The following is a 25,707-nucleotide window of genomic DNA, read 5'->3' as shown; positions in this document are numbered from 1 at the left end:
GAGCCTTGCCCCAGTGAGAACGGGTGGAAGGAAATGAATTCCCCCTTCTACTCACGCTCCAAGGAGAGAAGAGCACAAATGAGTTCGAGCGAGAAGGCAGGTTGAGCTTTGAGAAGTGAGCTTCTAGCCGAAGCTACAGCCAGCTCTGGTGAAAGCGGGTCATGGCCTGGCTGGGGGTAGGGTGCAATCTGGGCCAGCTGTGGCAGATGAGCAGGGAAAAGACCCTGGACCTGGGCTGGTCCCTCGCTGCCCCCCTACACTCCTGGAAGGTACCCCAGCTACAGGGCAAGGAGGGGTGGATGAAGCGTTCTCACACCTACGGCACTGACACACTCGCACAGCAGACTTCCGTGAGAGCAGAGGTACACACCCCATGGACACACGGCGTGCCCCAGAACACGCACACACCAGGCACACTCAAGCAGTCCCATACACGCGCCCTGCACACGGGCATTGGCTCCCCCCTCCAGGCTTCTGAGGCTCCCACTCCAGTCTCACATCCCCAAGTCTGGCCTGGATGTCCCTCCCCACCTAGCTTCCCGGACTCAGACGCACCTCCAAGGGAGGCACAGCCACTGGGAAGGCCCAGTTCTAGCTTGAGACCCGATAAGGTGCTGGAGAGGAGCAGAGAGGCGGCTCCTGCGCTCAGAAGGGTGGGGGAGACAGGAGGAGGGGCTAGGTCTCCGACACCTCTTCTCCTTTCCCCAGACGCCCAGTTATGGACTAGAGGAGTGTGGACGGGAGTGAGCGCGAGTGTCTCCCTCCCCCATGCTGGGGACACCCTGAGGACCTGCGCGTACCTTGCGTGGGAGGCCCCGCGTGGAGCTCCCTCAGCGAGTCCGGACTTGCAGGCTCCTCTGGTCCCCCTGGATACAGGTGTGGTGGGAGTGCGGGTTACCCCGCGTGCCCTCCAAGCCGCCTCCTGTCCGTGGGCAGCAAAGAAACTCCGTCCCGGGCGGCGGGAAGTTACCCAGGTGCGGGCGCTAGGAGCGAGCGCCCTCTGGTCCCTGGTCCTGGCCGGGGTTCCCTGGCCCCCGCGCCCGCCGCCTGCGCCGCCTCGTCGGCGACCTGCCGCCCGTACACTGCTCGGAGCCTGAAAGCCGGGAGCCCGCCCGCCCTCGCGGAGAGTCCGCTGCTGACCTGCATTGACGTCATTGCGTCATTAGGTTTCCCCTGGAAACACTGGCGCGCCCAAAATAGTAACACATTAATTCAGGCCGGGGGAGCAGGGAGAGACTGTTTGTAACCCTGCAGCTAACTCTGCGCGCGCGAGCGAGTGCGCTGCAGTCCCCACCCGCTCCGAGGGCAGCGCCGAGCGCGCTCGCCGACTATTTTGAGAACAAAGGATGGCAAAATTTAGAATCCCGGAGAGGGTGCGGGGGACGCCGAGACCCTCTCGCCTTGCACGCGCGCGCGCGCGCACACACACACACACAGTGCACAGCACACCTGGGTCTGTCTGTCTCGGGCAGGCGCTCCCCGCATTCGGGCTCTTTCAGGGACTTGCTGGGGTGTGCGGCCAGAGCCCCGGGGCAGAAGGGTAGGTCCAGGTCAGGGCCTCCTGCCCTGCGTGCGGGCTTTGAAGGACGAACTCCCTCCCCCCACCTTGCGACCCCGCGCGGCCGGCCGGCGGGGGACCTCCTTCCACACGCGCATCCACACCCACCTATGCAGACCCAAGCGGGAGGGGCTCCTCTCTCAGGCAGCAGGCGCACCCCTGCTCTTTCTCCCCCGGCCGCGCCCGGACCCCGCGGGCAGGAGGAACCCTGCAGGGGTCCAGCCCGCCGCCAAGCCACAGGTCGGCGCCCCCGTACCCTCTGGCATCAGGAGAGAACTGATTTCGGACGGAAGCACTGGGGGCCGGGGTGCTTGTCACAGGCTCTGGAATCTTTTGTGCTGGGGAGCGACCGACTTTTCTGAGCGTCTCCTCGTTCCCGCTCTCGGCGGGGCCCGGCACACAGAAACGTGAGCACCCAGCTCCAGAGGCTCTTTACGAAGCTCTCCGTCCTGCCGTGACCGGGCCGTTGACTCAGCCTCTGCGAGGGTGAGGAGATGGCTCCTCCGGATCAAAATAGCAAGGGCTTAGCCTTGGGGCGGAGGCTGGGAGGCTGCGCGCGGGGCCTGGGAACTCCGAGCGCAAACGCTGAGACCGCTGGGCGGAGCGGGCTTGGCGGGCTCCGAGTGCACCTAAGTGTAGGTGGGGGGGAGCAGGGAGGGTCTTTCGAGACGGCTCAGCCTTCCCCTTCTTCCCAGAGGTCGCAGAGAGGTCCTTTCTCTCTGCTTCATTGCACCCTGGGCTTCTCTCACCTTTGCTCTCTCTGACTTGGAAGGGGGTGTGTGCCTGGGGTTTGGACACATGTCCCCCAAGGACTCTGTCTCTTTGTGCTGTGTGCAGACCTCAGGACAGTGGCTTGGCTCACACAGCACACTGTCCCGCAGCACGGGGGGAGGGCTGCCTCTCACATAGCACCCTGACCCGTGGTCTCCACACTTGGCCTTTGTTCCTGTTGACCACAAAGATGATAAACAGACAACCGCACACTGACCTTGGTGGACACACCCAGTTGTACCTATCAAATAGGAACCAGACCAAAGAGCGAGCTTTGGAGAGAACAGGCCTGGCCTTACCCCTTGTGACTGTGTGTCCTTCCTCTGCATATGCCTTTCACTCCCTGAGCTGCAGGGACTCATCTGCAAAACCAGGTCATAAAGCTCACTCCATAGGCTGTTGTGAAGATGACAAGAGATGATACCTAGAATGTGCTGGAGAAATGACATGCTCTATTTCTGGTCCTGACCCCCCTGTGGGTGGTTTTTTTTTGCAACAGTGAGTGAACCCACACTCCTCAATATATATACACTCCCTGGTGATATCTTTGGGGGAAGCCTGTAAAAGGACAGCAGGGAAACAGTGACATCGAGTGCACCAGCCCCCAAAAGGTTGGCATGTGTGCTCTTTTCCTCCACATCATCAGCCTCTGACCAAAGCCGAAAAGTAGGTTTCTAAAGCCTTCAGATTCAAGGTCAGTCAAGTGGCGGTGGCTAGAGGTAGGGTGGGGGTGAACATGGTGTGTCTCTGCTTCCCTTTCTCTAGGCTTAACTTCCAGCAGGACTTGCACCAAGGCTACATGATCTGGGATCCCCTCACCCTTGCCCTTCTCACCCACAGCTCCTGTCCCACTGAGCTGCAGCCATCATCTACTTGTCTGGCTCCCCCCGGGACCATGGCAGGGATGTGGCACTCTGTTCCCCCAGCAACTCCTGGTACAGTGCCTGGCACAGCAGCTGACATTAATTGCTGGTAACGTAATGACTGACAGTTCTTCTTTTGGGAATCTCCTGCCCCGGCCCCACTATTTCCATCTCTCTCTCCATGTCAAAGTCCACCTGGTCCCCAAGGCCAGGGTCAAATGCTGACTCCTCCATGCGGGCCTCTCTGTCCCCAGGGATATGAGCTCACTTGTCCTTAGTCTCTGGATCGCTTGGAAGGGCTCTCATGACTTTGATCTTATCCTGCCCTGGGTTACTGTTCTCTGTGTAAATTCTACATCTCCCTGCCGGGTCGTGACTTCTCAGAGCCAGAACTGGGTCTTGCCCATCTCCACGTGCCCCACATAGCTCAGCTCAGGAGATGTTTGCTGAACTGAACGCTGCAGGTCTGCTCACCGTCTCTCAGCCGAGGACCTGCCTTGAGATGGGAGTGATGTTGATATCTCTGCAGACCTGGGCTGAGAGAAACCTGTGCGATCTCAGTCTGGGGATGCCCCACTCCACCCAGCTCCGAGGAGGGAGGCCCTGGCAGAGAATCCTTCCTGCTTTTCTTCTACCCTGGAGGAGAGTGCAGAGTCTGTCTGGCAACCTGGGAGTATGGTGGGGAGGTGATGGAAGGAAGAAACCTACCTGGGTCAAAGTCACAATCTGGGCCCATGGCAGCATCTGCTACTGAGCAAACAATAAACCAGGGACTGTGAGTGAGGAAGGGGCTCTGCCCCAGCCAGTGAAAATGTGGCAGCCGCCAGCCCCCTCCACGCACATGCAGTCCTGTGACTGGCTCTCTGTGGCCCAGCCCCATCCTGGCTGCAGTGCTTCCCTAGACTCTCAGCTCTGCATCCCAGTCAGCACACCCGGGGTCTCCTAATGGAACACTTCCCTGCCCTTCAAGGTGGGGAGTGGAGGAGTTCTCTGTGCAGGGAGGTGCAGCGGTACCCCACTTTGCCTCCAAGATGCACCTCTCCTCAAGCGTGTCTCTGGGCCATTTGGTGACAGAGATTCACTCAGGCTGCCTTGGGTGACTGGCTGTGTCGTGAGGAGATGCCTGGGAATAAGGCAGCTGGGATATTCTGTGTATGTTCATACATGGTGGATACTGGAGCAGGGGGCCTGGAGGGCTCTTTGGATCTGGGGGCCTCTCTGACTGCCTGGGGTGTCTTGTAGCCCCGAGGCAGCAGGAGCTGCAAGGTGCCAGGTTAGAGTGTTGCCTCCAGGGCTGCTCAGCAGCTCATGTGTCCTTGCTTCCTGGCCCTGTCTCTGCAGCTGTAGTTCAAATTGCTAAGAAGGGGAGAACCCAAATGTTGCAGGTAGGGTAACCTTGGTCCTTGGTCAGCCAGAACGTCTGCCCCAGGCCACCTTGAAGCTCCTGGGATGTCCAGAGATCTACAACCCTTGGCTTGTAGGACCTTGAGTTCAGACTAACCCATAGGGCTGGAGTAGGACCCAGTAGGGGTGGAGGCGGCCCTCAGTAGAGCTGTAGGAATGGTGACTCTCTTGAAAAGATTCCTTTGATGTGTTGAATGCTTTGGCTGGCCTGTCCAATACAAACATCCTCTGGAATAGACATTGACCTCTCCCTCCTCCTCTAGCCTGGAAAGATCAGGATGTGGTTCATCACGTGGACAGCAGGTTTCATGACAGACAGGACAGCAGGAGCCTGCCAGACTGTCTCCCCAGAGACTGCTCTTTGTCCCACTCAACCCCCACTTAGTTTTCAAAAACAGGTTCAGTTCACAGATTGGCCAGGAGAAGAGGCATCCAGTCCCCCCACTCCCCACTAGAGGCCTTGTTCTTAGCCCCCAAAAGGTAAAGTGACTAACTTGGCAACAGAGTCAGGAATAAAGACCCCTGGGCTGAGAATTAGAACTGGCCTCTAATCCCAGCACTGCCGTTAAGTCACCATGTAACTCAAGAAAACTGATGTCTGTTCCCTGGGACTCTTTTCACCACCTACTTCACCTACTATTGGACGGAGATAATCGAGCAGGGTTATCAGCATGGATGTGGAGACCTGGTCACACCCTTAACTTCAGTGGAAATTGACCCAGCCAACAGGAGCCCCTTGAACCTGGGGGCTGTGGTGGGCAGATGGCAGAGTGAGCTGCACTCTTGGGATACGGCCTATGGCTGGCTGGGTCTCTCTTTCCCAATAAGCCCCTCATCTGGTGCCTTCTTAGCCTCTCTTGTCTGGCAGGTTCCTGCACCAAGCAAGGATGCCACAGTGCTTTAAGTTCTTTCCCAAAACATACGTGAAGATCCATTCATTCAGTCATTCAACAACCTCAGTTGGTCCAAAGCCATTTTTGCTCAAATTGTTCTTCTCTCAGTTCCTGTTCCTTGACCACCAGATTTCATCCCAGGTCCTGCCCAGGCTTTGCTCTTAAAATTTCTCAGTCCATGGGTCCAGTCTCTCCCCTAGAGGCAGCAGCACCCCATCATCATCTTACCAACCCCCAGCTCTGCATCTGAGGGTCCTAGAAAGCCCCCACCCACATCCCTCTCTTCTGTTGCACTGGTCCCCCATCTCCTGAACCACAATCTTTCCCCACATCCTCCTAGCTTTCAATCCCTGCAAGGGGAGCGCTGAGCCAAAGTTACAACTATGCAGGACCCTAGGTTCGGGTCTTGCTTCTGATAGAGGCGCAATTATGCTTGTTGCTCTTTTGGGCAAAGGTGGAGGAAGATGAGCAGCAAATGATTAAATCTGGAACTTGCCAAGGATCCAGTGGTATAAAGCCAAGATTGGGTTCAAACCAAGAGGTGGAAGAGGTACCAGCTCAGCTGGTGTAGACAAGTTCGGCAACCAACATTCAGAAGAAGGCGCGCTCGGGCTGGAGAAAGCTGGCCAGCCCCACAAGGGGAGATGACACTTGGGCTGAACTTCAAAAGATAAGTAGAACCTGGGCTGGGGAGAGGAAACGAGAGGAAGACAGATAGGCGGGAGCAACTGTATAAAGAAGTGGGTCTCAACCCCGGCTCACCTTAGAATCATGCTGGGATAAACCTGGGCTCAACCCAAAGATGATACAAAGATGCTCAGGGCCTCCTCCCAAGAAACTCAGATTCCATTGGTCTAGGGTGGAGGTTTCGCATTTGTATTTATTACCATTATTATTATGATGATTATTATTATTAGCCTCACCTCCTGGCTTGTGGGATCTTAGTGCACCGACCAGGGATTGAACCTGCACCCTCAGCAGTGAAAGCTTGGAGTCCTAACCACTGGACCGCCAGAGAATTCCCCGGCATTCACATTTTTAAAATTTTCATTTGTGCTTTGTGATTTATCGACCATTAATTACGTGCCATGCTATCAGTTATTCTTCATTTGTTGTAATTCTAGGGACTACAACAGTAGTGGTGTAGAGGGCAGTCCTGTCTGTTGGAGTCCTGCCTCCACAGTCAATGGCCATCTGACCAGGAATGATGTCCTGAACTTCCTAAGTTTCTTGTTTCCTCATCTGTAGAATGGTGACAATGACAGTCCCTACGGTACACGGGGCTGCTCTGTGGCTCACACGAGATAATGCTTTCACACGCTGAACACTAACACACCGGGCACTGGTTATGTTCAATGGCTCCAGATGATTTAATGTGGAGCCAGGGCTGAAGATCTCCAGCACAAAGCAAAAGACACACTGGGTTGTTTGGGGAGCTCTCCTGGATGTTGGGGCAGATCCGCATCAGAGAGAGGAGAAATTAAAATGGTTGGGACTCTACGGAGGCACGGTTTCATGACAGGGTGACACGTTGGGGCTTCATCCTAATAAGCACAACAGGAGCCCAGGTTTGGGGGTTTGAGGATGAGGGTGACATGATGAACATGACATCTCAGGAATCTAGGGCTTGTGCAGCCTTGATCGGAGGGAGGGAGATGGAGCCTAGAGAATAGTCTGGGACCAGAACAGGCAGTAGACATCGCAAAGAAGGGATGCGTGTGAGGTGAAGCACAAAGGAAGAATCGACAGGATTTAGGACCTTCATGGACGTAAGAGTTTAAAGGGATTGAAGGAAGAAAAATAAATTTAAGTTTTCAAGTCTAGCGGGACTAGGGAAATAACCCCTGTGTTGGTTAGGATTATATTTAACTCTGAGTATCAGACCACTCAAATCAACAACGGCTTAAACAAAATAGAAGTTTATTTCCCTCTCAGATGAAAGTCCAGTGGTGTTCAGTTCAAGCTGGGAAGGCAGCTCTGTTCTACAAAGTCCTGAGAGAGCCAGGCTCCTGGCAGCTCACTCATCTGCCATCCTGGGGCGTGGTCTCCGTCCTCATGGTACCAGCTGGGGGCCCTTGGGTTCTAGCATCCTTATGGGGAAAGGAACGAAGAACTGGCAAAAGGCAAGAGTCAGGGGCTCTGTGAGGGAGGATTCTTGTAGCTGTCACTCATCACTTCCACTTACATTCTATTGTCTGGAAAGTTGTCTATGGCCACACCTAGTTGCAAGGGAAGCTGAGAAAAGTGGTCTTTATTTTCTAAGTGGCCTTGTACCTGGCTACAAAATTCTGATACCCCCTGTGGTAGAAGTGAATTTTGTTTTATGAAAGAAGAAGAATTCGGACCCTGGGAGAGAGCTAACAGTTTCTGCCATTGCCTCATTTTCTTAAATGGTGAAGTTGAAAATGGAGTCAGTTGGGGAAAATAACTGTTTTCGAATATGTTGAGTTTGAAACAGGGGACAGTAGAGTACAGAGTTATGGGCTGACCCATAAGATTTCTGACCCCTCTGGCATACACACCCTGGATAAACCCCTCCTCGTGGATTGGACTTGTGAATATGATGGGAGCTTTCAAGAGGGCGTCTAGGGTGGCATGATGGGGATGCAAGTCAGACTGCAGGAGGTGAATGAGGAGATGACTAATGAGAAAGGGGAAGCAGCCATCGCCATTGAAAAGCCTTAGCACAGCACACAAAATCCTCCATGAGGCAGCTACTATCTCCCTCTGCAGATTCTTCTACCAATCTCTTCCTTTCACATCACTTCAGAGGATGACTGTCAGACTTCTGATTCAAGAAACTAGGCGGACGCAATAGAAAACACTGGCAAAAGCATGGATTTGAGGAAGAAGGCAGGAGTTTCGTTTGACTGAGTTTGAGGTGTCCATGAGAATACCAAGTGGAGAGATCTCCAAAACAGTTGGAATATTCAAAGGGAGGGGAAGAGACAAATGTCAATGGCCTTGAAAGATCATTTCCTCTTTTTCTGTAAATCAGCTGTTTGTTGGCTCAGCAGATCTTAATCAGCTCATGGGAAGAACGGACCCAGCGCTGAGTTTGGAGGTGCCCCTTCCTGGACCAGGGAGCTGTCACTGTCCCAGGGTTGCACAGATGTGTCTGCCCACAGTCTCTATAAATAGGGAGCGTTAAGCGTTAAGTTCCTCTCAACCAAATGCTTTCAGTCTCATCTTTAGATGTCGCCATCAATATCTGTGAAACAGACTCTAGGAAAAAGACTAAAAAAGCTATCTTTATTTAGCCTGGAGAAGAGAGGGAGGGAGAGCCGCGAGTTGCTAGGAATAAACTGCTGTTTTTATCTTTCTGTCCTCAAGGAGGCCAGAAGGGGTGGACTTGGGATGCATTTGGAGAGTTGATTCTCAAGGGGGTGGAGAATGGAGATTTTTGCCCCGTCCCCTGTCCCCCCACCCACCAGGAGACATTTGGCAATGTCTGAAGACATTTTTGGTTATCATGACTGGTGGGGGTGGGCGGGCAGTGCTGCTGGCATCTAGTGAGTAGAGGCCAGGGACGCTGTTAAACATCCTACAATGCACAAGACAGCTCCCCAGAACAAAGAATTCTCTGGCCCCAAACGTCAAGAGTACCCAGGTTGAGAAACCCTGAGTTAGAGGAATTTTAATTAATTTCTCTTGAAGTAAAGAAAAAATAGTCACTCAGTCCACCTTAAAGGAAAGGGTACTTTATTTGCTTGTTTATTTAAGGATGTATATGGCTGGCAACTGGGGTTAGAACAGGACAGCTGCCAGGAGGGAACCCACCTCTCTCAACTTTAAGGTCTTTGCCTTTCCTGGTTTGCCGGCTCCCACCTCCTCTCTCAGCTGATTGGCCAAACCTTTTAAAATGCCAAGGAAGGCAGCCTGATTGGCTTAGTCCATCACCAGGGCTCCTTCAGAGGCTCCAGACAGGCCACCTTCCTGGGCTCTGGCCAGCGTATGGATGGATGACATACCCTTTGGTCAATGGTCCACCACAAACCCCCCTTCCGATTAGAGGTCACTCTTATACAAGGAACAGTCGAGACATATTCCCTGGACAGGTGACCATGTGCAGGGCAGTATGAGTCAGAAGGAGATAACAGAATCGAATGCACCGTGACCAGCATTTGTATTGGTCTTTCTGGCCCACTGTTATCTTCTTCTTGGTGTAGCAAAGATAGGAGCTGAATACAAAGCTACAGTTTTCCTTGTTACTCCAAAGCAGTGCTGTTCAATACAGTAGCCACTAACCGCATGTGGCTATTCTAATTTAAATTTTTTTAGATTAAATGCAATTAAAAATTCAATGCCTTAGTCACATTAACCTCATTTCAAGTGCTCAAGAGCTACATGTGGCCAGTGGCTACCTTATCGGACAGCACAGATGTAGAACATCTCCATTATTGCAGAAAGTTCTGTTGGACAACACGGCTCCAAAGGAAGGTATCGACCGAACAGGAAGGGTTGGCTATAAATGGAAAGCACATTTTAGGGTCAGCCCTAAAGAGAAAGATGAGTTGTCTTGTATTGATTCTGTCCTTACTGCGAGGTGTGAGCAACTGAGCCTGGCCAGAGTTCATGCCTTGGTTTGTGTGTCCCCTGGGGTTTACATGCCTCTTCTCAAGGAAGCAGGAGCTTGGAGAATAATTTTACTTGAGGAGGATTGCTGTAACTCACCCGTTTGGAAAGGTACTATAAATGTCGAAGAGTAAAGAGTCGTTGACGAGCTCTGCAAGAGTGCAGAACCAGCTTTTCAAACACCATGACAATAGATGACACAGAAATTTACAGCTCAGGTGAACACAGGAGTGTGACCAGAGCTGTTAGTCTCACTGACATGCCTTTAGGAGCCTCTGAGGCCCTTCTTGCTTGGCTCCCATCTTTCTCGCCCTCCTTTTCCCTGGTCTTATTTCGCTTCTAAAGAGAACGCGTTCTCTTCACCCCCCTATGGTGTCATTACTGCTGTTCATCTAGTAACCCCACCCCTTTCAGGCACAGGATAGACTGCCCTTCCTGTCCCCTGTGGTTGGGGACTGAGCCCCTGAGACCAGCCCTGGCTGGTGGGTGAAGTGCTCCACCAATCTGGATTCCTGATGACTACCACGTCGAATTGCCAAAACCATGATGGAGGTGTGAAGTGAGCAGGAAATAAACCTGTGTTGTTTTCAGACACTAGGATTTAGGAATTTTTTTTTTTTTTTTTTTGGTGTATGCCGTATCCTAGGCAATCCAGCCTAGTCACTGTACTTTTCACAGTCACGCCCCCAGCAATTTACTGTGTTCATTAGCCTAGGTTGTTTTCTGTTACTTAGAAAACGAAGTGAGTTGGTTGGGGCTTCCCTGGTGGCGCAGTGGTTAAGAGTCCGCCTGCCAAAGCAGGGGACACGGGTTCGAGCACTGGTCCGGGAAGATCCCACATGCGGTGGAGCAACTAAGCCTGTGCACCACAACTACTGAGCCTGCGCTCTAGAGCCCACGAGCCACAACTACTGAGCCTGCACTCTAGAGCCCACAAGACACAACAAGTGAGCCCGTGTGCCTAGAGCCCATGCTCCACAAGAGAAGCCACCCCAATGAAAAGCCCATGCACCTCAATGAAGAGTAGGCCCCGCTCACCGCAACTAAAGAAAGCCCGTGCACAGCAACCTCGAAGACCCAAGGCAGCCAAAAAAAAAAAAAAAAAGTGAGTTGGAATTTTTTATATTTGTACCACTCACCAAAGTTGGATGTTTACAAGATGAATACATTTTATGGATTGGGTCTCTTGATAGTAGAACAAGGAGCCTCTTCACCTGCTGAGAAGGGGACACATTTCTTCCCTAAACTGGTTAAGTACCAGCTGTCTCCTTGGTTTCTTGCAGAATCACCTAAGGATAACATTTTTGGAAGAGAAACTCAGTGGTTAATAACAATAATGGATCCAAGAGGAGAATAAAATACTGGGGAGGACTTGATGGGAATTATCTCAATCCCTGAGACGGAAATCACTCTGCTTGGGAAATGGACACACAGCTCCTGGGCCAAGAAAGGCCACTCATTCATTCATTTGCAAATAATCATTGAGCCTCTAATATGTGCTCTGTCCAGACAGAGCTTGTGTCCTGGTGGGGGTGACCGACAAAAGTGCAATGAAGGAAAAAAACACGCAATGAAGGAAGAAGCACACAATGAAATGGGGTAATGGGGCAACGGAGCGGACAAGAAAGGCCTCTTGGAAGAGATGACACTTAAGGAGAGACCTGGAGAAAAGGAGTCAGTCATGCAAAGAGCAGAAGAGGATTCCAGACAGAGAAACAGCGGTTCAGAGGCTTGAGAGGGAAAGAGCTTAGCATATACAGTAAATGGGCGGTGGTGGTTTTGGTTGGGGGGGCCCCAAAGCCAGCGTGACCGGAGTGTGACGATGGTGGACGCGAGGGAAAGAAGAGGTGTGAGGTGTCAAAGAGGTGGGCAGGGGCCTCTGGGCCTTCAAGTTTCACTCTGAGAGGCCGAGGAAGCCCATGGAGGAGGTTGGGAAGCGGGTGATGGCAGCATACTTCTTCAGTGAAGGTTTTAGGCTGTGTGGCTGTACGACCTCTGGTGCAACGATTCACTCTGTGAGAGCGGCCACAGACAAAACATTTATAAAGGAGTGAGCATGGCTGATTCCAATAAAACTTTTCTTATGGGCAATAAAACCTGAATTGCATATTTTCACGTGTCACAGAATAATATTCTTTGGGGTTTTTTTCTGACCATTTAATAATGTAAAAATCATTTTTAGCTCACGAACCGGATTTGGCCTGCGGGCTGTCATTGGCCAGCTCTTGATTTATATCACTCAGGCGGGACCGCTATTGAAGCAGAAAAACTGTTGTGGAGACTTTTGCAAAATCATCCATCAGGAGGTGAAGAAGGATTGACTTGGGTGGTTGCGGTGGAGGTGATGAGGATTCTGGGGTGAGATGTGTGCTGGGGCTTGGGGCCCAGGATGTGCTGATTAGCAGGATGCAGGAGTGAGAGAGGAAAGCAGTCATGGTTGACTGGGCACTGAGGAGACCACGGGGAAGGAGCAGATCTAGATCTAGGGGAAGCAGCGGTTCCAGCTGGGCCACTTTGAGTCTGAGTCTTTTTTTTTTTTTTTTTTTTGGCCACGTGCCTTGTGGGATCTTAGTTCCCCGACCAGGGATCGAACCCGTGCCTTTGGCAGTGACAGCGCCAAGCCCTAACCACTGGACCGCCAGGGAATTCATGATTTTGAGCCTTAATGGACTCAACCAGATGTGATTTGGAGCCCAGGGAGCAGGTGCCTCCACACCTGGATTTTTCCAGAGCCTGTTGCTTACAAGCTCTGTGACCTGGGGCAGTTCACTTCTAGCCAATCTTTTCTCTTCTTTCAAATATGGAGATAATATTTCCTGCTCATCCCTGTCTGGATGGTAGTGAGGATCAGCTGTGATTTCCCTTGACCCTGATTAGGAATCCCTACTGATTCAGCACCTCAGCACTCCCTCCCCAAGCAAATCCAACTCTGAAGGAATCGATGGAAGATTCTTTGGTTTTTTGTGGGGAAATGGAGGTGTTGAATCACTCACGGCACATCAGAACTTTCTGAAAATCCCCTTTAAACTTCTCTGTTCTTTCCATGAGGTCCCTCTCCCACTGCAGCCGCCTCAGTCTTCTAAGATGAAGGAAAACACTTTCTTCTTGACACTCAACATTTCTAACACCAGATGTATGGGTTTTCCCCCACTATGACCAGTTCTCCAGCTCTCTGGACACCAGCTGGGTGCTCTACGATTCAATTCCGACACTAATTACCTGGAGCTAACGCAGCTCCCACAGGTGACCAAGACTGTCCCCACTTCAGGCACCAATCACACGTAGTGGGGCCCCGGGTTACTCACCCTTCTGTCCACCTTGGCTACAAATACGGAGTCGTCAGACCACTTCCTCAGGTTCGATACTTTGTTATGGTGGCTCATAGAACTCAGGAAAACACTTATGTTTACTGGTTTGTTACAAACAATACAGATGAACAGCCAGGTGAAGCTGTCCATAGGGTGAGATGTGGAAGGTTCCCAAGCAAAGGAGTTTCTGTCCCCGTGGATTTGGGGTGCACCACCCTCCTAGCACGTGGATGTGTTCACCAAACTGGAAGCTCTCTGAACCCCATACTTTAGGGATTTTTATGAAGGTTTCATGCCAGCGGCATGATCGATTATTAACTCAGTCTCCAGCCCCCTCCCCTCCCCGGAGGATGGGAGGGGGGGCTGAAAGATCTAAGCTTCTAATTCTCCCTTGTTTTTTCTTACGACCAGCCCCCATCCAAGAACCCACCAAGAGTTGCCTCGTTACAACAAAAAACCCTCCTATCACCCAGGAAATTCTCAGGGGTTTAGGAAATCTGCCCCAGGAAGTGGGGCAGAGATCAAATATACATTTCTTATTTTGCCACACAGGGTCTTACCTCTTTTTTTCCTGAGCCCACCCTCTCCTTAGTCTCTGGCATTTCACACCCCCAGACTGAAGCACCCTGACTGGCCTTGAGGGAGGAGGGGATCCTCGGGGTGTTAGAACTGCTCTGTATCTTGACTGTGGGGCTGGATACACAAACCTGCACATGTGGTGAGGTTGTGTAGAAATAACCACACACACACACACACACACACACACACACACACACACACACACACGTGAAATGGGGGAAATCACAATAAGATCGGTAGATTGTACCAATGTCACGTTCCTGTGCTATGAGGTAAAGGCTACAGGGGTTCTCTCTGCATCATTTCTTATAAGTGCCTGTGAATCTACTGTTATCTCAAAATTAAAATTTTAATTAAAAAAATCTTAGGTTGTAGTCCCGATCAACAAGTTAGAAGCTAACCTTTTGCGCAAAAGCCCCTCATGGGGTTCGTGAAACAATTTTCTCTACTTTTATCTACATCTGAAGTTTTTCATTAACTAGAAGTTAACACACACCTCCCCTCACTAGCCAAGCACAATCACCCTGCTTCACATCTGAGGAAGTTTAATCTACCTCACCCTAGAAATAAGAAAATGCTTTTAAAAATATGCCCAGGTGAGAAGGTGTATTATTGTTAAAATAGCCCACGAGTATTGAGCACCGAACCTTGTGTTTAAAAGCTAGAGATGCAGGGGAGGGTGTAAGGAGAACTCAGACCTCAGACAGGTGGGGAGAGAGAGGTGGTGTGGGCTGAAGTTCCCCAGCTGATTAAAATATGGGACCCCTGCCCCGTACCATCCCCCGTGACTAACAATCTATCCTAAGAGCATGAAATCGGGTGCTTTGGGCTTGGGGGCCCCTCCCACCGCAGCCACTGTCTAAGCCCAAGTCTTCATAAGGCAAAGAGTGGCCATCACTCTTCTGATGATGAATGATCATCATTCAAAATTACTGTAATCCAATTACATAATGTATTTCTGAAACAGTGTTCTCAGACTCTGGTTCCACCGGACACTTACACATATTCCTTGAACAAGGGCCTCGCAGTGCAGGAAGTTTAGGGAACTGTGAACAGTCCTCCTGTGTAAATTTCTCCCTGGAAAGTCACAAGGGCAGTAGAATTTAAAGGCTCAGACAAGGGACTTCCCTGGTGGTGCAGTGGTTAAGAATCCACCTGCCAATGCAGGGGACACGGGTTCGAGCCCTGGTCCAGGAAGGTCCCACATGCCACGGAGCAACTAAGCCCGTGCACCGCAACTACTGCGCCTGTGCTCTAGAGCCCGCAAGCCACAACTACTGAGCCCGTGTGCCACAACTAATGAAGCCTGCATGCCTAGAGCCCATGCTCCGCAGCAAGAGAAGCCACTGCAATGAGAAGGCTGCACACCGCAACGAAGAGTAGCCCTCGCTCTCTGCAACTATAGAAAACCCGCCTGCAGCAACGAAGACCCAACACAGCTAAAAATAAATAAATAAATTTATTTTAAAAATAATAAAGGCTCAGACAAATCCCACAATAAACCTGCTTAACTTTAAGTCAGCAATTCCCCAATTTGTTAGCTACCTACTAATATCAACTGCTTATCCAATGTTTGGAGGGGAAAGCATGTTTGCTATCATCTACAAGCGCCTGCTTTGTGCCAGGCATGGCAAGGTTTCAGTTCCTTTTGCCGCGGGTATGAGAGTTCAGACCATTTCCCCTTTGCCTTCTGGTTCTTTGCTGCTCTGGAAGGCTAGGAGGCTTAAGCCTTCCCAGAGAGGGAACGGCTCATGCTCTAGGTTAATGAGCCATCAAGTGTTTTTATGAAATAATTGAGGAGGGAGAAGGGGTTTCCTGAGAGGGCAGTTTCCTAAGAAGAGGAGGGCCCTTGCCTGAAAAGAGCTCAGTGGGCAGACTTGGCCAACAACCACTGCAAGGAGGATTATTTGAAACCCCAGCACCCGATGGAAGCCAAGTCACTGCCTGGGAGCGCCTCCCCTCCATTCTGACAGTATTGCCATCACCTACACACAGGCAACCAGTCACTGCCATTTCTGCCAGCGTTCAGCCTGGCCTAGTGACCGCCAGCAGAGGCAATCCTTTGCCCAATCCACCTTTTGGCTTTCCATGTGTGGAAACACAGTCCCTGCCAACCCTCTAACCTTTCCATACTCCTCAAGCCCCAGAAAAGAGAAGTGGACTCCTCAGCTCTAAATGGGGTAGAGGTAGGGAGGGGTAGGTATTTGGAGGATCAAACCAGTTCAAGATCTGCAGAACTAGGTCAGTGATCACTAGCACGTCTGCAAGGTAAGTACTCTTGACCCCATTTTACAGATGAGAAAACTGAGGCCCAGGCAGCTTCATTGACATGTCTGAAATGTGTATAACTACTTGAAGGCAGAGTAAGAAGTTGAACTCAAGTGGGTCTTACTCAAAAGTTTGGGCTCTTGACAGCAGTCGACCCCATCCCCACCCTGCTGAACTGCCAGCACCCATACTCACCCAAATACCCATGCCCACTGCCCCTGCATGGTCAAAGACCAGTCAGTGTCTGCTCCATGTAACGGTAAGCCTTCTCTACAGCAGTTGTCACTGCTTCTCTACCTCCAAATCAGCAAATATGTCTTGGGACTCTGTTATTATAATGCACTTTTCAGTCCACAGGACAGTTTATATGTAAGACTTTACTTGCTCTTCATAACCTCCCTGAATGGCAAACTGTTAAAGTTTTAAATTCAAATAATACCCAAAAAAATACAAGGATGAAGATGCCATTATCTATATTCTCACCTCCAAGAAGTAACCTCAGTATAACATTTTGGTATTTTTGCTTTTCTGCCTTTTATTTTATGTTTATATATTTTTAAAGTATATAAGTAATATATAAATACAGTGTCCCGGGACTTCCCTGGTGGCACAGTGGTTAAGAATCCACCTGCCAGGGCTTCCCTGGTGGCACAGTGGTTGAGAGTCCGCCTGCCGATGCAGGGGACACAGGTTTGTGCCCCGGTCTGGGAGGATCCCACATGCTGCGGAGCGGCTGGGCCCGTGAGCCATGGCCGCTGAGCCTGCGCGTCCGGAGCCTGTGGTCCGCAATGGGAGAGGCCACAACAGTGAGAGGCCCGCGTAAAAAAAAAAAAAAAAAAAAAAAAGAATCCACCTGCCAGTGCAAGGGACACGGGTTTGAGCTCTGGTCCGGGAAGATCCCACATGCCGCGTAAGCCCGTGTGCCACAACTACTGAGCATGCACTCTAGAGCCTGCGAGCCACAACTACTGAGCCTGTGTGCCACAACTACTGAAGCCCACGTGCCTATAGCCCATGCTCCACAACAAGAGAAGCCACTGCAATGAGAAGCCTGTGCACCACAGGGAAGAGTAACCCCTGCTCTCCGCAACTAGAGAAAGTCCGCACGCAGCAAGGAGGACCCAATGCAGCAACAAATAAATAAATAAATAAATTTAATTTTAAAATAATAAATAAATAAATAAATACAGTGTCCCTTACCAAAAAAATTTTGGCATAATGAATAAAACGAGTGTCTCCCCTTACCTCTACCAACACCCCATCCTAATCCTCTCCCACCACTAGGAGAAATACTATTATGAATTTGATGAGTTCCTTCTAATTGTTAAAAGTGCATTTTATGTACATAACTGTGTCCACAGAAAATATATAACTTTGTTTTGCAGTTTTTATTTACATAAATCATCGTTATGCTGCACATTTCATTCATCTTGCTTTTTTCACTCAATATTATCATTTGAGATCTACCATGTTGGTACATGTTGATCTAACTTTTCTTTTTTTTTTAACGATGGAAGGAGTTTTTATAATCTCAAAGTGAAGAATGTCTTTTGAAGTACAAAACAAAACCTAGATGCCATAAACGATTGGTAAATTCAACTATGTAGAGATAAAAAAATGTCTGTAAGGCAAACGCCACCATAAGAAGAATCAGATGACAAATGACTATACACATGTATTTGCATTTCAAATCATAGGAAAATGGATTATTTTTCTCTTTGTTTCCAGCTTTATTGAGGTATAATTGACAAATAAAATTGTAAGATATTTAAGGTATACATCATGATGGTTTGCTATATGTATATATTGTGAAAGGATTCCCCCCATCAAGTTAATGAACACATTCACCATCTGACATATTTATCCTTTGTCTTTGGTGAGAACATTTAAGTTCTACTCTCTCAGCAAATTTCAATTATACAATACAGTGTTATCAGCTATATTCCCATGTTACACATTACATCCTCAGACATTATTCATCTTATAGCTGAAAGCTTGTACCCTTTTACCAATCTCTCCCTATTTCCCCCACACACCAGCCCCTGGCAACCACTTTTTCTAACTCTTTGTTTCTATGAGTTTGACTTATTTTGGGTTTTTTTAGATTCCACGTATAAGTGATACCATGCAGTACTTGTCTTTCTCTGTCTGACTTATTTCACTTAGCATAATGCCCTCAAGGTCCATCCATGTTGTCCCAAATGGCTGGATAATACTCCAGTATATATTTAGACATTTAGGTTGTTTCCGTGTCTTGGCTGTTGTGAACATAAGAGTGCAGATATCTCCTTGACATACTGTTTTTATTTCCTTTGGACATATACCCAGAAGTGGGTTTGCTGCATCATATGGTTGTCCTATTTTTAATTTTTGAGGAAGCTCTGTACTGTTTTCCATAGTAGCTGCATCAATTTACATTCTCATCAACAGGGCACAAGGCATCCCTTTTCTCCACATCCTGCCAACACTTATCTCTTTTCTTTTGATGTCAGCCATTCTAACAGGTGTGAGATGATATCTCATCGTGGTTTTGATTTGCATTTCCCTGATAACTGGTGATGTTGAGTACATTTTCATGTACCTGTTGGCCATTTGTATGTCTTCTTTGGAAAAAACGTATATTCAGTTCCTCTGCCCCCCCCCTTTTTTTCTTTTTTAGCTGCGTTGGGTCTTCATTGCTGTGCACAGGCTTTCTCTAGTTGTGGCGAGTGGGGGCTACTCTTCGTTGCGGTGTGCGGGCTTCTCCTTTCGGTGGTTTCTCTTGTTGTGGAGCACGGATTCTAGGTGCATGGGCTTCAGTAGTTGCAGCACGTGGGCTCAGTAGTTGTGGCTCGCGGGCTCTAGAGCGCAGGCTCAGTAGTTGTGGCGCACAGGCTTAGTTGCTCCGCGGCATGTGGGATCTTCCTGGACCAGGGATCGAACCTGTGTCCCCTGCATTGGCAGGTGGATTCTTATCCACTGTGCCACCAGGAAAGTCCCTCCTCTGCCCATTTTTTAACTGAATATTTTTTTTTTTTTTTTTTTTTGCTATTGAGTTGTATGAGCTCCTTATATATTTTAGATATAAACCCCTTATCAGTTATGATTTGCAGATATTTTCCTCCTGTTTCGTAGGTTACCCTTTCATTGTGTTGATGGTTTCCTTTGCTGTGCAGAAGCTTTCTAATTAAAAAGCTTCTCAAGATTTTAAGCATCAGTCTGGCAAAGACCTCAGTATTCCCAGCCGTTACCTTTACCACATCCTTCTTTGGTGGGACACCAGGATTGTTGCCACACTGAATATCATTGCACAAGCCTCCCTGCACATAGGTTTGAGTGCAGTGGAGCTGCCACCAGATTGCCAATGAAGCCACTGAACCAATTTACATCCAGGCCAGCACTGTGCCAGGGTGCTATTTCCTCACTTCACTGACAACTCTTGAAATTGTTAAGACTTTTCAATTTTTACTTAGCCATAGAGTTGTTCAGGGCAAGACAAAACAAAGCAAGCACAAACCCATATCCACAAGGACAAATCTAAAACCATCCTCTCTCCACACCCCCTCATGCAGCCACCCACTACCTCTCACTCCTGCCACCGCAAAAGCCACCAATGGGTCTTGCTCCCTTCTAATCCATCCCACACACAGCTGCAGAATGCTTTTTTCAAATATTTCAAAAAATGAGACACCCCTGTGCCCACTTCATCAAATGCTCACTTTTTCAATTTTTAACATTTAATTGTATTTGCTTCCCATCCGAGTTTTTATATTTTTCCTACAAATTTATGGAGTAGCCATAACCATAAACAATATAGAGAATCGTTTTGCATATTTTGAAATTTTCACAAAAGGCATCAGACAGCATGCACCCTTCTGCAACTTGAATGATGTAGACACTGGTTTTAGAGGCATCCTCATTGCTATATGTAGCTCTTGTTCATTTACTCTAACTGCTGCACTGTATTCTGTTATAGGGATACATCACGTTTTTTAAAATAATTTTTTAAAAATAAATTTCTTTCTTTATTTTTTGGATGCGTTGGGTCTTCGTTGCTGCGCGCAGGCTTTCTCCAGTTGTGGCGAGCGATGCCTACTCTTCGTTGCGGTGCACGGGCTTCTCATTGCGGTGGCTTCCCTTGTTGTGGAGCACGGGCTCTACGCACGCGGGCTTCAGTAGTTGTGGCTTGCATGCTCTAGAGTGCAGGCTCAGTAGTTGTGGCGCACAGGCTTAGTTGCTCCGTGGCATGTGGGATCTTCCCGGACCAGGGATCAAACCCGTGTTCCCTGAACTGGCAGGCGGATTCTTAACCACTGCGCCACCAGGGAAGTCCCAGGACACATCACGATTTATCCATTCTCCTACGATTCTGGTTTTTCATTATTACAAACAATGCTGGGGTGACAGTTCCTGTTTACAATCTCCTTATGCATATGCATAATGATTTCCCTAGGGGATGTGCCTGTGAGTAGAATTGTTGGCTGTAAGGATACACCCCTAAGCTCTGCTAGATTTTGCCAATTGCTCTTGAAAGAGATTATACCAGTTTACACACTTAAAACTGTAAACATGTATTAATACTAAATGTTTAATAACTGACAATGTCATGATGTGCAGTTAATGTGCAAATTCCTGATTAATTTTGACATTGAGCAGTTTTTCAGATTGGCAGAGTGACCACTTGGGCTTCCACTTCTGAGAAATGCCTGTTTGCATCATTTGCCATTTTTAAATTATACCTTTTTAAAAAATGATTTGTAGGACTTTTTAATATATTCTAGATGCTAACTCATTGTTGGTTATTTGCATTGCAAAAACATCTGTGTCTTGTCTTTAATTGTGTTCATAGTATCTTTTGTTGTACACAAGTTCTAAATTTTAATGAGGTCAAATTTATCAATCATTTTTTGTAAATGGGAGGTTTTGTGCCTTGTTTAAGAAATCCTCCTGGGGACTTCCCTGGTGGCGCAGTGGTTGAGAGTCTGCCTGCCGATGCAGGGGACACGGGTTCGTGCCCCGGTCCGGGAAGATCCCACATGCCGCGGAGCGGCTGGGCCCGTGAGCCATGGCCGCTGAGCCTGCGCGTCTGGAGCCTGTGCTCCGCAACGGGAGAGGCCACAACAGTGAGAGGCCTGTGTACCGCAAAAAAAACAACAGAACAAAACAAAACAAAAAAAGAAATCCTCCTAAAAAACAACAACAAAAAAATGAAAGCCTTCCCCTCCTAACTGGAGATCACGAAGATACTCTACTATATTTTCTTCTAAGTATTATAAAGTTTTGCTTTTCACATTAAAGTCCACATAGAATTTTTGTATGGTATCTGTGAAGACTGATTATCCCATAAAGATAATAACTTGTCCCAGCATCATTTATTAAATAGTCCTTCTTTCCCCACTAATGTAACAACCTCTCTCATTTATCAAGTTTCCAAATATGAGTGGGTTTATTTTCTGGACTCTAGCCTATTCTAAGCCATGGAGTTACTTTTCTGTCTCTGTGCTAATACCTCACTGTCTTACTATATAACTTTATAGTAAATCTTCATATCTACTATGGAAAGTCTGCTCCACCCCTTGTCCCTTGTTATGCCTCTTCACAATTGTCTTAGCTCTTCTTCTTCTTCTGTTTGTTTTTTTGTGGGGTTTTTTTTTTGGTCTTCCATAATAATATTTGAATAAGCTTGTCAAGTTACACACACACACAAAAAAATTCACAGGAATTTTCATTTGTACTGCATTGGATTTATAGATTAAGTTCAGAAGAGATGACACCTTTATGATATTATCTTCCAACCCATGAATATTTTCCATGAACATATAAAAATCTCCATTTTTCAGATCTTCTTTTACGTCCTTCAATAATATTTTGTCATTCTTCTCTGTAAAGGTCTTACGTATCTTTTGTTAGATTTATTCCTAAGTATCTCAAAGTTTATTGCATTGTGAATTACTTCTTTATTGTATTTTCTAATTAGTTATTACCTATGTATGGAAATAGTATGGATTTTTCTATGTTGACCTCTTTCAGCCATTTTCTGAGTTCCCTTATTAGTTCCATTTGTTTTTCTGGATATTTTCATGGTGAAGAATTCCTGGGACTTCTATTTCTAGAAGAGGCAGCCTAGATACTGTGACAAGACTTGTGGCCACAATCATGATTATCTTTCTCAAAACAGTTCTTATTGCACAGCTGGGATTGCAGCAAGTGTGGGAAACTTCTAGGGGACCAAGTGAGCTGAAACCAAAGTGCGAAATTATAAGCATACAGGAATGATGGGATTGCCTTGAGTGCCAATGTCCATGCATAAGTGCAACAAGATAAACTTTGCAAGACTAAACTTTCATCCAGCAGCAAGGAGGAGCTGAACCCAAGACACTTGCAAAGAGCTCGAACACTGATAGATGGCTAAAGTGGCTACAGCCCTGTGTTGGTACATCCCTTGGCATCCAGAAAAAACAAATGCAAATCTTCTCTAGAGAAAGTCATCTTCAATTAAGGCCCAAAGATTTCCACAGATTAGTATCCCTCAATGTGAACTCACAGGAAAAGATCTCCAAAGACACAAGGAAGAGCTCCCATTAGTGAGAGTCAAGAGAAAAACCAACAATAGAGTTAGGTCCTTAAGGATATTGGATATTGGAATCTTTAGATAAAGTAACTGTAGCAAGTGTATAAAGATATGAGAGACTGAGTCATGAATATAGGCTAGCAATGAAAGACTATCAAAACTGACTGTGAAGAGTTGCAATTACTGATAAACATCTAGTACTTTTAGAAATGAAAAATAAGATTTTAAAATTAAAAAGTCAGAGTGGGATAAATAGCAGATTAGACCCAATTGAAGACTTAGTTGAAGAGAGAATTAGTGAACTGGAAGAGAAATACAAAGATATGACCAATAATTCAGCACCAACTAGGACATAGAAGCTATGAAAAAGATTAAGAGATATGAAATAATCTGGTATATGTCTGACAGGAGTCCAAGAGGAGATAATAGAAAGAATAGAGGAGAATTGAAGAGATAATGGCTGAGAATTTTCTAAACTTGGTGAAAGACATCAATCTTCATTTTTCCTAAGCAAGATGCATTAAAAAGAAAAATCCACCCCTAATGTGTTGGATGGAGCACCCATGCATTCTTCAACACTTCATCCTTCAAAAGGTGAAGACTAATTCCCCTTCCCTTGAATGTGGGCTTACTTTTTGACTTTTGTACCTCTTAGTTTTGTTTTCTATTTTATCTCTCTGCCTTAACACAGAGGAAAGGCCATGTGAGGACACAGCAAGAAAACGGTTGTCTGAAAGCTGAGGAGAGAGATCTCAGCAGAACCCAACCATGCTGGCACCTTGATCTTGGACTACCAGCTTCCAGACCTGTCAGAAAATAAACTTCTGTTGTTTCACACACTTAGTCTATGGTATTTTGTTACAGCAGCCTGAGCAGACTAACACAATAAGGATTGTATTTCTTTTCTTTTAATAATTACCTTTATATTTTTAATATGCATTTTAGTAATAAATTATTCTAGCAATGTCAAAATTTAGTATTTCTACTCTCCTAAACATAAGTCCATTAGCTTATTTTAACCACCACTGAACACCATACCTCCCTATGACTTTATTGTCTTTTTAAAATTTGTTTCACCCTTTTTAAGTCACAAAAACTATCTTTTTAAAGTTTAATAACTTTACTAACACGTTTTATCAATGTCTGGGCTCACCATTGTTTATTGCATCCCACATCTTCCTTCTGGGTTCATTTCTTTTCTCACTGAATTACTTTTTCTTGTGGTGAACATCTGTGGGAGGAAAATTCTTTTTGTCTTTGTGCGTCTGGAAGTGTCTTTATTTTATCTTTGCTCCTGCATGGTAATGTAGCTGCATGTAAACTCAAGGGGTTGAAGATATATTACTCCATTGTCTTCTGACAGATATTACTGTTGATGGTAAGTCAGCTGACAGTCTAATGGACTTGCCTTCAGTTGTATTTTATCTTTTCTTTATAATACTGCAGTGGTCTGAATGTTGAAAATCCTATGTTGAAATTCTAACCCCCAAAGGTGATGGCATTTGGAGGTTGGGCCTTGAAGAGGTACTTAAGTCATGAGGATGGAGCCCTCATGAATGGGATTAGGGTCTTATAATAGACACTTCAGAGAGGGCTCTTGCCCCTTCCACCATGTGAGTATACGATGAGGTCTGTGACCCAGAAAAGGGCCCTCCCCTAACCATTCTGGCACCCTGATCTCAGACTTCCAAATGGGCTCAGAACTGTGAGAAATAAATCTCTATTCAGTCTGTGGTATTGTGTTCTAGCAGCCCCAAAGGACTAAGACAATAGCTTTTACGATTGTCTTGTTATTGTTCCTGTTCTAAGTTTCAGTACAGTGTGTCTAGGTGTAGACCCATTTTTTTTTAACCTTGTTTGGCACCTTGAGTGCACTTATGATCAAAGGATTCATGTCCTCTTCAATATAGGAAATTCCCAGCTTTATCTCTCCAGATATTACTTCTCCCCCCTTCCTATTTTCATACGTTGGAGCCTCTTCCTATCATACATGTGTCTTAATTAGCCGTTATTTAAATCTCTTCATTCTCTGCTGCATTCCAGGCTAATTCTTTTGTACTATCTTCAAATTCACTAATATACCCTTTGTTTCAGTTGTGGAATTTATCTTATGACATTTTTTAATGGCTAATTTTTCTCACTTCCAAGATGTCTATTTCTTGGCTCACTTTTCCTTATTAGAATATCTTGTTCTTTTAAAAAATTTTTATTTAATAGAAGTTATTCTTTCAGTCATCTCCTTGAGCCCCTTCAACATATTTATTTTAAAAATTTGTCAAACTATGCTATAAATGAATGCAATCTTCAGTGACTTTGTCTTGTTTCATTGATTTTGTTGTCTTTCTTAGCATTAGAATTCCTCATATGTTTCATAATTTTCAGTAGAAGGTTTCAGTGGTTTGGGTTTTTTTCCCTCTCCCTCTTTGGCATTTTTTGTTGTTAGAGTCTCTACTTGGCATTCCTGGAAACCCCAGCTCAGAACTAAATCTTTGAATAAATCATTGCCCTTGCCTTTGTGGGGAATGTTAATGGGAAATAATGGACAATAAATAAATCTATAATATGCCAGGTGGTAATAAGCACTATGGAAAAAATAAAGCAGGATAGGGGACAAGAATCACAGAGATGGGGGTTCATTTGAGCAGAGACCATCACGCTTCCAGGAAGCAGGCTGAAGCCAGACTGCAAGAGCGCTGGAGAGCACCATTCCTTCCGGGCCGGGTTCAGCTCTCCGCCCCACGCCATCATGCAGCCCTCTCCCACTGTTGCTAAACCTCTGTCAACACCTGTGTTCAGACTGCAGTCGAGAGCCACGCACTTCAGAGTGTGCAGGGAGCAGAGGACCGGGGGCCTCCACAGGATTCTTCACTCTAAAGGAGAACAAGGGGTCAGTGGCGGAGCCTGGGTGAGGTGAGGCGGGTGACAAGGGAGCAGCCCT

The sequence above is a fragment of the Tursiops truncatus genome, chromosome 9 (genome assembly GCF_011762595.2).
Source record: "Tursiops truncatus isolate mTurTru1 chromosome 9, mTurTru1.mat.Y, whole genome shotgun sequence".
Classification (NCBI taxonomy): Eukaryota; Metazoa; Chordata; class Mammalia; order Artiodactyla; family Delphinidae; genus Tursiops; species Tursiops truncatus.
The sequence above is the reverse complement of the archived record's forward strand: the minus strand, read 5'-3'. Positions refer to the sequence as shown.